General features: G+C 38.4%; 1 protein-coding gene and 1 non-coding gene across 3 annotated transcripts in view; one reads left to right on the top strand and one right to left on the bottom strand.

Annotated features, from left to right (window-relative positions):
• Positions 1–13,647, bottom strand: part of SCHIP1 (schwannomin interacting protein 1) — a 579,912-nt gene that overhangs the window by 503,418 nt on the left and 62,847 nt on the right. The gene's annotated exons all lie outside the window — the stretch shown is intronic.
• On the top strand, positions 10,961–11,067 carry LOC125113803 (U6 spliceosomal RNA). Its single transcript, XR_007131606.1, has one exon. It is a non-coding gene; the product is annotated as a U6 spliceosomal RNA (small nuclear RNA).

Below are 13,647 nucleotides of genomic sequence, written 5' to 3'. Positions count from 1 at the left end.
GGAGCAGCCCAAGAAACAGCAACAACAACAACAACAAAAAGACAAAAAAAATAAAAAAAAAAGAAAGACTGTCTGAGATCTGTTCCTGACTAGGCCAGGCTTGTTGCAGATTTTCTGGGCTGCAGGGGGTCCTGCCTGGAGCTGGCAGTCCTATGCAGCTGATCCACTAGGGCACCCCCTGGGGGCTTGGGAGGGTATCAGGGCCATTGGGAACCCAAGAGGCTCCTCCCCGGGGCAGCCCGACTCAGAAAAACCATCTGAGATCTTTTCCCGACTCCACCAGGCTTGTTTCAGCTTTTCTGGGCTGTAGGGGGTCCTGCCTGGAGCTGGCAGTCCTATGCAGCTGATCCTCTAGAGCTTGGCACCCCCTGGGGGCTTGGGTGGGTAGCAGGGCCACTGGAAATCCAAGAGGCTCCTCCCTGGGGCAGCCCAACTCAGAAAAACCGTCGGAGAATTAGGCAGATCTATTCACAGCCTGGCTAGGCTTGTTCTAGCTTTTCTGGGCTGCAGGCCTTTTCTCGGGGGCTGGTGGTGTTTGGTGCTGCTCTGCGGAAGTGTAGCCCCTCCAAAGGGCAAGCAGGCCTGTGCAGGGACAGCCCCTGCGGTGGTAGGCTTCAGGCAATTGTTGAGGCCAGCCCTCCTGGATGGCAGGCAGCCCCAGGTTCAGTGAGAGCATAGGGGGTGGCGGGGGTGGAGGGAGGGGATGCACTGGGAAGCACAGCTTTCAGCTAGCTAGCAGGCCTGTAAGCTTGCTGTGGCGTGGGGGGTATTCTATGGGGACCCACCCCTTCTTCTCTCCCCTCCCCAGCACAGGCGCAGACCAGGCTCTTCTCCCAGGTTCCCTCTGATGCGGCTTTCCACTTCCCCGCCCCTAGAGTATTGCTCCCTTCCTCTGCGACAGCTTTGTTTTCTAGTCTCCCAGGCAGTCTCTGCCCCATCAAGTGGTTTCTAGACCTCCCAAGCAGTTTCTGCTCCGCCCCGCCCCCCCAGCCTGGGGACTAACGTCTGGAGTGGAGGTCTTGGTGCCCAGCCCCCACCCTGGCGTCTCAATTTTTGGTGACTGTGCCCGTAGTTCAGATGGTCCGTTGGGTTCTTGATCGGCTTTTCCGTACTCCAACTTACTGCTACACTCTTCTCTGCATCTGGAGATTCCTCCGGTTCATTTGATCTTTCCCCCGTGTAGGTGACTTTCCAGGGTGCGGGATCCCTTTCTCCTCCTCAGTTCCCTTTCGGGAGTGCCCATCCCGCTCGGATTCACCTTCTCTCACTCTCTTCTTTTCTCCCGTTCTGCCCAGTAATGTTACGAACTTCTTGCCGTTATTGGAGTTTAGGTTCCTCTGCCAGCGATTGGTTGCTGTTCTGTGCGAGTCATTTATTCTGTAGATGTGCTTTTTTTGTTGTGTTTGTGGGAGAGGGCGAGCGTGTCGCCCTACTCCTCCGCCATCTTGTCCTCTCCTCAGGAGCTAGGTTTTAATTTCAACTTTCCCACTTTCCTGTTTCTCTGCAATTCAGTTTCCTAACTTTGCAGAGTTATTGTGAGGTTAAAATGGGATGCGATTAAATGCACTGATATATGTAAAGCATCTAGGAACCAAGTACAAAGTGCTTAATAAACAGAAGCTATGAAGCACCAATAAAGTGTAACCAAGAGTCTAGACTTTGGAATCTAGAAGAGCTCTATTTGGATGCGATACTTACTAGGTGAATACTTTTAGACAAGTCAGTTTAGCCTTCAGAACTTATAACAAACAAGCAAGCATATAAACAAGTAAATATTATAGGCTCCAGTCCACCAAACCCCTCTCTCTCATTCTGACACAAGTGTTCTTTTTGGAGGATATGTGAGCTTTAGACTTCAGGAGGCCCTTCACAGTCAATGGTACTACATCCAGGTGTGCACTGGCCAAGGAGGTTTAAGTTATTTAGCCTTTTCAATACATAAATGTTGGTATCTAAAGCATCCTCCAGAAAATTAGCTCCCTCTCAGTGTCTATGTGATGCCAGAATCACACACACAAAAGCAAAAATATTCTGGCAAACTAGCTGGTCAACACTCTATAGATTCTATTATTTTGCCAATTTACATTAAAAAAAAACAGTACAGTAGAGAAAAACAGTACAGTTGATTGACAGGACACTGTAAACCAACTATAATGGAAAAAATAAATATCATTAAAAAAAAAAAGCTTAGTTAAAAACCAGTGTGGCAGGTCATAGAGACAGCTTTATCCTGGATTCTTATGTTTTGTTGACAATTTGAAAACCTCCTCTCTTTGAAGACTAGGTGTTATTCAATGGAATTATTTACATGCCTCAGGAGTGACACAAGTGCTCAGAGGCAGAAGAAATGTAGCTGGGGTGCTTTGGTAAAGCTTAATAATCAAGCTGCCAACACCACTGCTTAGTTCTGAAAGGATTAGTCTTCTAGAAAGATAGAACTGAGCCTTTTCTTTTCTAAATTTAAAATTTATTTTTTATTAAAAAAATTTTTATGGTCACATCCACAGTGTATGGAAGTTCCCAGGCTAGGGATAAAATCTGAGCCACAGCTGTGACTTATGTAGCAGCTGCAGCAATGCCAGATACTTTAATCCACTGAGCTGGGCCAGGGATCAAACCAGGACCTCCATAGCAACCTGAGCTGCTGCAGTCAGGTTCTTAACCCACTGTGCCACAGCGGGAACTCCAATTTTTAATTTTATTGAAGTAGAGTAGGTGTACAATATTATATGAGTTACAGGTGTTCAGTAGTGAATCATAATTTTAAAGGTCATATTCCATTTATGGTTATAAAATATTGGCTTATTCCTTGCATTGTACAATACATCCTTGTGGCTTATTTAATACCCAATAGTTTGTATAGTTTGTAAGGTTAATACCTTACTTCTATATTGCTTCTTTCCCCTCCCCCTCTCCCCACTGGTTATTAGTTTGTTCCCTGTATCTGCAAGTTGGCCTTTCTGTTACATTCACTAGGTTTGTTGTAATTTTTTAGATTCCATATAGGTGATATCATATAGTATTTGTCTTTCTCTGTTTGACTTATTTCACTTAGTAAAATACCCTCCAAATCCATCCATGTTGCTGCAAATGGCAAAATTTTCACTCTTTTTTATGGCTGAGTAGTATTCCATTGCATGTATGTGCCACATCTCCTTTACTCATCTTTTGATGGACACTTAGGCTGCTTCTTATCTTGGCAGTTGTAAATATTGCTACATTGGGGGGGGGTGCAAGTATCTTTTCAAATTAGTTTTTTTTTCAGATATATACCCATGAGTGGAATTTCTGGGTCATACAGTATTTCTATTTGTAGTTTTTTGAGAAACCTCCGTAATGTTTTCCACAGTGGCTGCACAATTTACATTTCCATCAACAGTGTATGAGGGTTTCCTTTTCTCCATATCCTAACATTTGTTATCTGAGTTGGGTTTTTTTTTTTTTTTGATGATGGCTATTCTGACAGATGTGAGGAGATATCTCGCTATGGTTTTGATTTGCATTTCCCTGATGACCAATGATGTTAAGCATTCTTTCATGTGCCCATTGGCTATTTGTATTTCCTCTTTGGAAAAATGCCTATTCAATTGTTCTGTTCTTTTTTTTTTTTAAATCGGCTCAATTTTTGGATGTTGAGTTATATGAGCTTTTTTATATATGTTGGATATTAATCTCTTATCAGTCATATCATTTATAAATATTTTTGCCCATTCAGTAGGTTGTCTTTTGGTGATTATCATCTTTAAGATGATGAGGTTCAGAGATGTAATGTAAATTACTTACCCAAAGACCCCTATAGGACCCGAGACTCGAGCCCAGGTCCCCTGCCTACCAGGCTGTTGCTTTCTCTATTACATCACACACAGATATGTATATGTACATGGAAGTCATATGTATATGAAAGAAGTTGTAAAGTTTGCACAGATGGCTAATAACAATTATAATAATAAAATAAGGATATTTTTATAGTAAGACTTCACATTTTCTCAACTTTTACCCATGCCAGGCACTGTAATGAACACTCAACAGACATGACATCCTTTAACTCACAAAACAATCCTAGAGATAGGCATTATATTGTTACCACTCCTTTCAAGATGAGCAAAAGAATGAAAGGATTTTAAGTAACCTGCCCAAGGTCACAGAATCAATAAAAGACAGAGCCTAACTGATATCCAGTTCTGTCTGACTCCGCTGAGGGACTCTTAGCCACCTCCTAAGGCATAATACTTTCAGAGTTAGATTATTAAATAAAGTAGCATATAAAGTACCTTTCCTATCTCTAGCCTCATTTACACTTGAAAATGTGGATATTCCTTGCACAATATGAGTGAAAACACAGGTGCTCTGTCATCACTGGTGAAAAATAAATGAGCTTCTGGAAATTTGGTTAGCACCTTGATCATCACCAATCTTGGAAAATGCAGCTCTGAGGATGAATGTTATCTTTGCACTAAAAAAGATGGCATTCATTTAAATAAAACAGAAAGTTCTTGCTCCATAATATCCCAATTCCACTACAGTCACCTGTCATTAACTCAGCACATAACTCTTTCATTCAGACAGAATAATGTTCTGGAAAAGGCAGCTAGACTACTTAAACATTCATACTTATATCATGCAGGAATTCATTTTTTCAACCACTGAACACTCATTCCTTATGGACAGAAAAGGTAAGATATGAGTGAAATATGTATTGAGGAAGGAACTGCTTCCCCAAGACAGTTCAAAATAGGTGGAAAGCGCTATAGTAATTTCTTTGCAATTGCATAGTTCCCCTGCTTATTAAATTTTGAAGAGGTTATCAATTTGGAATATAACCTAAAGAGTTTATGTTTCATAATTTTACATTATTGCTGAAATATTTATGCAAATATTCAGTGTAGGAAGATGCTGCCAGATGGAAATGCAATAGTTGTGGAATTCTTCCTGGCATTTCCGACAGAATATATAAGACTGAATCGCTTTATGCTAATGTTTTGCAATGGAATACATATTTTATGGCTACTTTGAAATGCAAATTTAAAAGATCTGAACACTTTAGGAATCATGCCAATACAAAGCAAACTAATATAAAAAGTAGGAGTTAGATAGATAAATTACAGCAGTGTTATATCGACTGCATTTTGGTAAAAGTAATGAGACTTTATAGCCTTTGTGTAAATACACTTTAATATTTAGAAGTAAAGTTGTGTTTTGGCAAGACTAATGTTAACTAACCTTAAGATATATGCGAAATCTGTCAAATATCTAAGTGTACCTTGGGGTACACACAAGGATATTTAACTTTCTTACCCTATTTTCTCACACTAATTATCATCATTGATAAATTCTATGATGTAACATATGTGATATTTTTGCTACATCCAGAACTCAGTAGAAATTTTGAGGCATGTGCTACAAGTGAGTTTGAAATACAAGATGATTAAAGTTTTAAAGTTTTATTATTATTGAAAATCAAGTCTGAAAGTTAAGTTTCTATAACTTATCAATTATATCTTACTATCTTATAATAACTTTAAGAATCAAAACAATATCCTGTTCCTGTCATTTCTTAAAACTGTGGTCAGAAACTCAATCTTTAAAAACTAAATTTTTTTTTAAAAACACACTAGAAAGCTCAGTCTTCCCACTGAGCTCATTGAACAATTTCTTTGTTTCCATCTAGGATCTATTTCATCCCAAGATTTTGAATAAACGGCATCTTATTTTGAAAGGTATGGTTGTTTCTGACAGTGCTGTCAATCTGTATTCTCATTTTTAGAGCTATTTTGACACCAACCATAACTCGGGGATTGAATCTGGACAAACAAAAGGAAACTGTGTGTCTCTCATAAATGATTAAAATTATAAAACCCCAAAGCTTTTTAAAAAATAACTGTTTTGGAGGTCCCATCGTGGCTCAGCAGTAATGAACCCAACCAGTATCCATGAGAATGAAGGTTAAATCCCTGGCCTCCTTTAGCGGGTTAAGGATCCAGCGTTGCTGTGACCTATAGTGTAGGTCACAGAAACGGCTCAGATCTGGCATTGCTGTGGCTGTGGCGAAGGCTGGCAGCTACAGTTCCTATATGACCCCTGGGAATCACCACATGCTACAGATATGGCCCTAAAAAAACCATACAAAAATAAAAATAACTATTTCATTTAAGGTCCAAAAATTCCTGGAACACTTCCTGTTTTGCTTTATTCCTTTTTTCTCAGAGATAATATTAAAAAAACAAAAACAAAAACATTAACACCACTGGACTCTTTTGCAGGCAGCACATATTCAGATCCAAGAAAAAGTGTTGTTGAATTCACTATTAATAAAGTATATTTTAGTATTAGACCATTACAAAATGCTTTAATAGTTATTATTACATTCATTCCTCACAGTTACTGTAATGGGCAGATATTATTTCTTTTTCATAGTTGGGGAAATAGACTCAGAGAGGTTAAGCAGCTCATCCAAGTCACATATTGAGGGAACACTACTGCCAGTCTCTTTAATGATGCTTAAACTTTGATAATTTAAGTTTGGCTTAACTACATGCTGTAATTGTGACTTAGAATGCTTCAGTGTTTCACTTTACCACTTTAATGCTTCACTTAGTTTCACTTTACACTCTAACCAGGGACAGATTCTTCAGAACAACTACTACCCTCTGGTCACCTTGTTTTCTCTCACTATTGTCTGTGGACATGGAACTACAGTGACTACAGTCTAGTACATAGTATTTCATAAGCAGCTACTGCAGAATATACACTATATATAGTCACTATGGTCTATAGACAGAGAGCATGTGAGGTATATGCATTTGTGGAGCACAGAGTTTGTAAGGAATTCAGATTTGTGATGGAGCCAGTGAGATGTGAATCCATGGGAAAAAACAGTATTATTCCTCCCATCTTGCTTCACTGTAAATCCCGACCACCACTGGAAGTGACATCGTCCAGTAGTATTTCTTGGCTCTGAGATTTGGTACTCAAAGGTGAGCCTGCATTTGCAAACCCAAATCTGATATTGTAGGAGTTTTATTTGTTAACAGAAGCACTAGTGCATGCATGAAAGTTTTACACAAAATCTCATTCATGCCATTGGATTTCATGGGTGAGTAGCTGTAAGGCATACCCACTAATGCCAATGCCCATGTGCACACACACATACTTACCCCACTTAGAAGGGTTGCTGTGGGTGGTTATTTTCCATATAAAATTACTATTCTCTACAACGCACAAACCCAAGCTAATCAAAAATGAATCATGTGGCTCCCAACACATTTGAGGTAAATTAGGAATCACCATCTGGCAGAGAGCTTCTCTTAAAATTGCTCTCTCCTTTTTTTAATTAAAATGTGTTTTAATTAAAAATAGACATGTCAAGAAGCACTGTATATCAATTACATGACTGACAATATGCTTTCATTTTTTTCTAAAACATGTGAACCAGAAATGGGATGTCATGGTTTCTCTCAAGAGAAACAGTAAAATATAGAACACAGAGAGAGTGGATTGCTACTGGAAGCCATTTCAGCTTTATCAAAATCCAACCAAATCCTTTCTTGAATGTTTCATTGCTTTAAAAACATTGAAAGGGTATTTAACTCCTTAATTTTTGATGCAACTAATAGAGTCTTGCCTCCACTTCATATAATCAATAGTTTTGGAAAAGTGTCAAATGTTCTTAGCCAGATCCCTATTAGTGACCCTGGGATGTTCCAAGACCCCTCCTCACTGCCCATGCCCTCCTTTTAACCCCTTCCTTTCCACACTTTTTTTCTGATAAGCACAAAGTAGTAACTGTGGATTTCTTTTGTGTAACCAGAGAGGTAAGGGTGTCAGATGAGGAATGGGGGACAAGAGATGGCCAGGGGAGAGACCTGGAAATTACAGTGAGGATGGGTGGTACCTCACACTTTACCACTCTAACCTTGGTAGGAAGACCACAGATATAAAGTCCATCTCATCAACATTCCTTAATCACTGTTGATGTTAATCTTGAGCACCTGGTTCAGGTAGTGTTTGTCAATCTTCTCCAATGTAAAGCTACTCTTTCACCTCTTTTTTCATTCCTTTTATTGGAGAATGGTATTTTAGAAACCAAGGTATAATTTATTTATTTATTTTTTATTTTACGGCCACACCAGCAGCATATGGAAGTTCCTGGGCCAGGGATTGAATCTGAGCCACAGATGTGAACTACACAGATGCTATTTCAATGCCAGATCCTTTAGCCCACTGCACTAAGCTGGGGATCAAACCTGCAACTCCACAGCAACTGGAGCCATTGCAGTCAGGTTCTGAACCGACTGCGCCACAGCAGGAACTCTGCAATTTAATTTTTATTTACATATATGTGTATTTTTAAATAATCCACTTTATTTTAAAATACTTTGGGGAGTTTCTCTTGTGGCTCAGTGGGTTACAAGCCAAACTAGTATCCATGAGGATGCAGGTTCGATTCCTGGCCTTGCTCAGTGGGTTAGGGATCCAATGTTGCCATGAGCTGTGGTGTAGGTCACCGATGTAGCTAAGATCCCATGTTGCTATGGCCATGGTGGAGGCTGGCATCTGTAGTTCTGATTCAATGCCTAGTCTGGGAACTTCCATATGCTGTAGGTATAGCCCTAAAAAGAAAAAAGAAAAAAAAAAGAAAGAAAAATAAAAAATAAAAATAAAATGAAATAAAATATTTTTTAATCTTTATTAGTATTATTTTCCCAAATAGCAGATCTTTTATTTTAAAAATTAAGAACTGGGAGTTACCATCATGGCTCAGCAGAAACGAACTCAACTAGTATCCATGAGCAGGCAGGTTCAATCCCTGGTCCCACTCAGACGGTTAAGGATATGGCATTGTCTTGAGCTGAGATGTAAGTCGCAGATGTGGCTTGGATCTGGCGTTGCTGTGGCTGTGGTGTGGGCCAGAAGCCACAGATCTGATTTGACCGCTAGCCTGGAAACTTCCATATGCCACAGTTCCATCCCTAAAAAGGCAAAAAAAAAAAGAATTGGTATAAAAATTTATTTTTATCTATAAAAACAGGAGCTCCCCTTAATAACTGAAAATATGCTTCTGTTTCTATTCCACATAGCATCTGAGATACACACACACACATAAATATATATATACATATATATATATATATATATATATATGCATACACACACACACACACACATACACACACATCCCTCCAGTGCATAGACTTTGCAGAACAATGTTGATAATAACAAAGGAAAGCATTCTACCTGTGGCATTGTACAAGCAGTATGTGACACACTGAATTTGTGTCAGAAAGAGTCTCTTTCTTGGGGGGGAAATACATATTCCCATGGGATATAGCATATTTTTCTGACCCATTGACTTGGAACCTGGCCCTATGATTTCCTTTGGCCGATGAACTGTGAGCAGACATGATACAGCAAGTTTGAAACATGCTTATATGGTTTAGACTGTACTTTCCCACTCCTATGATTTGCCATAAGACAAACATGACTTTGGGATCTGCTGGTACAAGAATATGATGACATAGGGAGTAGATGTGGACCCATTTTTAAACCTGAAGCCAGGTCTAGCTGACCAAGAGTTTAAAAGGGGGTCTTCCTGGCTCCCCCATACTCCTGGGATGAAGAAAAATAGATGTTGATTGTTGGACTCATTGAGCTTTGGAGTGTTTTGTAACATAACATTAATGCAGAAATAGCTAATTAAAACAAAAGATGTATCTTAGAATGTGTCTAAGATACGCGGTGTCTTAGAATGTGACTAAACACATAAAGTACACTGGGGAAGTAGATGGTCAGGTACATTGGAATTAGATCTGGGTTCAAATTCTTGCTGTGGTACTTACTGGTTATGTCTTAGACAAGCTGTCTGATTCCACTAAGCTTAGCTTCCTCGTTTCCATGATGAAGATAATAATAGTGCCTATTTCATAAGGATTATGATAGTTAAATGAGATCATTCTTATAAAGGGCTTGGCATAGTGCTTGGCATAGAATAAACTGTTCACTAAATGCTATTTTCTATTATTAGTCATCAAGTGAAAGTCATAAAATAACAAGATTTACCATATTGGCAACTTTATGAACTACAATATTTTTAATCATGGAGGAAGGGCATCCTAACTTACTGTGAAGTATGAAGTTTGGGGCTATTTTTCACATTCATTTTGGACAGACACATAAAGTAATCAGGAAAACCAGGGTCCTTCAGGTTATAGGGAATTTGCTTTAGCGTTTATCACTTGACTGACAGTATTTTTTTTTTCTTTTTAGGGCCACAGGTATGGCATATGGAAGTTCCAAGGCTAGGGCTCCAACTGGAGCTGCAGCTGCTGGCCTACACCACAGCCGCAGCAATGTAGGCTCTGAGCCACATCTGTGACCTACACCACAGCTCATGGCAATGCTGGATCCTTAACCCACTGAGTGGGGCCAGGGATCAAACGTACATCCTCATGGATACTTGTTGGGTTCGTTTCCACTGAGCCACGATGGGTACTCTAGCTGATAGCATTTTAATTGTTTGGCTACCTCTGAAGTATTTGGTGATTTAAAACTATTTCATTCAATTTTTAGTTCTCTGATAACTTATGATTCTATAGTTAACTTATATTAAGGACTGATATTAAACAAACTTCATTCTACTTTCTGTCCAAATAACTATATGCCTTAATTAAATAGATGGAAACTGGAAAAAAAATGACCTAGTGTTCTGTGGACCAGTTAATCATTGACACTATAAGAGGCATTAAAAAATAAGCAGTATAGCCAAAATTTATATTCAACTAATCTTGCTAAATTGCTCTTAGTTATCAAATAGTGAAGTCAGCAACCTATGCAAAAGGGATTACCTTTGTTTTCTTTAAATTTGAATTAAAAAAACAATTTTATCATCTTTTAAATCTGGTTGGATCCAGTGACAAAATGAATTTTATATAATGAAAACATAGGTTTAAAAGAAGGAATATTGGTGCTCACTTCAGCAGCACACATACTAAAATTGGAATGATACAGAGAAGATTAGCATGGCCCCTGAGCAAGAATGACATGCAAATATGTGAAGGGTTCCATATTTTTTCCCCTATGTTCACTGCAGCACTATTCACAATAGCCAAGACATGAAAACGACCTAAATGTCCATCAACAGATGAATGGATTAAGAAGAGATGTGGTATGTATACACAATAGATACTACTCAACCATAAAAAAGAACAAAATTGTGCTGGAGGGGCTGTGGAGAAAAGGGAACCCTCCTGCACTGTTGTGGGGAATGGAAGCTGATACAGCCGCTATGGAGAACAGTATGGAGGTACCTTAGAAATCTATACATAGAACTACCATATTGTCCAGCAATTCCACTCCTGGGCATACATTCAGACAAAGCTTTCCTTAAAAGAGACACATGCACCCGCATGTTCATTACAGCACTATTCCCAATAGCCAAGACTTGGAAGCAACCCAAGTGTCCATTAACAGACGACTGGAGTAGGAAGATGTGGTATATATACACAATGGAATACTACTCAGCCATAAAAAAGAACAAAATAATGCCATTTGCAGCAACATGGATGGAACTAGAGGCTTTCATCCTGAGTGAAGTAAGTCAGAAAGAGAAAGACAAATACCATATGATATCACTTATATCTGGAATCTAATATTTGGCACAAATGAACCTTTCCACAGAAAAGAAAATCATGTCCTTGGAGAATAGACTTGTGGTTACCTGGGGCGAGGGGGAGGGAGTGGGAGGGATTGGGAGCTTGGGGTTAATGGATGTAAACTATTGCTTTTATAATGCATTAACAATGAGATCCTGCTGTGTAGCACTGAGAACTATGTCTAGATGCTTACAATGCAGCATGACAATGGGAGAAAAAAAATTTATGTATACATGTATGTATAACTGGGTTCCCATGCTGTACAGTGGGAAAAAAAAAGTGTGTTGGGGGAAATAATAATAATAAATAAATTTTAAAAAATTTAAAAAAAGAATAAAATATTGCCATTTGAAGCAACATGGATGGAACTAAAGACTCTCATACTAAGTGAAGTAAGTCAAAAAAAGACAAATACCATATGATATCACTTATATCTGGAATCTAATATATGGCACAAATGAACCTATTTACAGAAAAGAAACAAACTTATGGACATGGAGAACAGACTTTTGGTTACCAAGGGGGAGGGGGAAACAGTGGGATGGACAGGGAGTTTGGGGTTAACAAATGTAAACTTTTGCATTTGGACTGGATAAGTAATGAGATCCTGCTGTGTAGCACAGGGAACCATATCTAGTATTTCTGATGGAACACGATGGAAGACAATGTGGAAAAAATGTATATAAATGTATAACTGGGTCACTTTGCCATACAGCAGAAATTGACAGACCAATAAAAGAAGGAATATTGAATTTATATGTGATATACTAAAAAATGCAGAGATGTTTCCTCAACTATATGTTGAATAGTGTTTATTTGGGTGCAGACTATTTTTTTTCTTTTTATTTTTTGGCCAAACCTGTGGCATATGGAAATTCCAGGGCCAGAAATCAAATCTGAACCACAGCTGGGTGCAATAACCAAATCCTTAATCCATAAGAGGAATTTTGGGAGCAGACTTTTAAACCCTGACTTGGTAAAGAAAAATTTATTGTAATAATTAAAAAAAAAATTTCAGGAGCAATTCTAAATGCTAAAATGTATTACATTTGGGTTGGAAATGAAATTTAGCTTTATCTATATTTGGAATGTTTGGAAATTATATATCTTTCAGATGAAAATTATATAATTAATAAGTGGCTGATTTTAAGATCTTTTTTTCAAAAGTGTTCTAGTTTTTTTCTGAATATCTTCAATTCCCAGCTAGACAGAGGCTGGCAAGGTTCTGACCTCGTTCCACTCCAGAAATGGAACCAAGTCTGGAGAACTCATAGCCTGAAGCAAAGCTAGGCCATTTGTGATGGAACATGATGGAGGATAATGTGAGAAAAAGAATGTATATATATGTATGACTGGGTCACTTTAGTGTACAGTAGAAAATTGACAGAACACTGTAAACCAACTATAATGGAAAAAATTAAAAATCATTAAAAACAAACAAACAAACAAAAAGCTAGGCCAGTCAACCCAACTCCAATGATTAAGAGAGAATAAAAAGACCACTTTTATTGTTATGGTTGAGATCAGTCATGTACTATTCCCAAAAGAATATTAAAAACTATGTATTCCCTTATACTTTTAAAGTTGACATCTAAAATCTTCACAATGTTTAAATAGTTCTGAAGGATATGATTCTCAGCCTGTTGTATAATCTTTTAAAATCAAGTTGAAACATCACTTTGAATGGAACTAATGGGATCTAAATACCACAGTCATCAGTTTAATACATATTTGAACAGGACTTCTGGTTTGGATATGGAAAGTCATAACAAATCATTACCCTTACCTTACAAGGAAAATCTTAACTAAACAAAAACTAATAAAACAAGCTACAAAAATGTTGGCTAGGCTATAGAGATACCCAATCAAACTAACTTTCAGAAAATTACAAGCACTTCTTGGGAGAGATCTATGGCTCCTACCATGGAGGTGTAAGAACTGAAGCCAGCCAAACATTAAACAAATACTGAGCAGCCATATGGGTGATGACATAATGGAT

This window comes from Phacochoerus africanus, chromosome 1 (genome assembly GCF_016906955.1).
Source record: "Phacochoerus africanus isolate WHEZ1 chromosome 1, ROS_Pafr_v1, whole genome shotgun sequence".
Taxonomy (NCBI): Eukaryota; Metazoa; Chordata; class Mammalia; order Artiodactyla; family Suidae; genus Phacochoerus; species Phacochoerus africanus.
The sequence above is the reverse complement of the archived record's forward strand: the minus strand, read 5'-3'. Positions and strand labels throughout refer to the sequence as shown.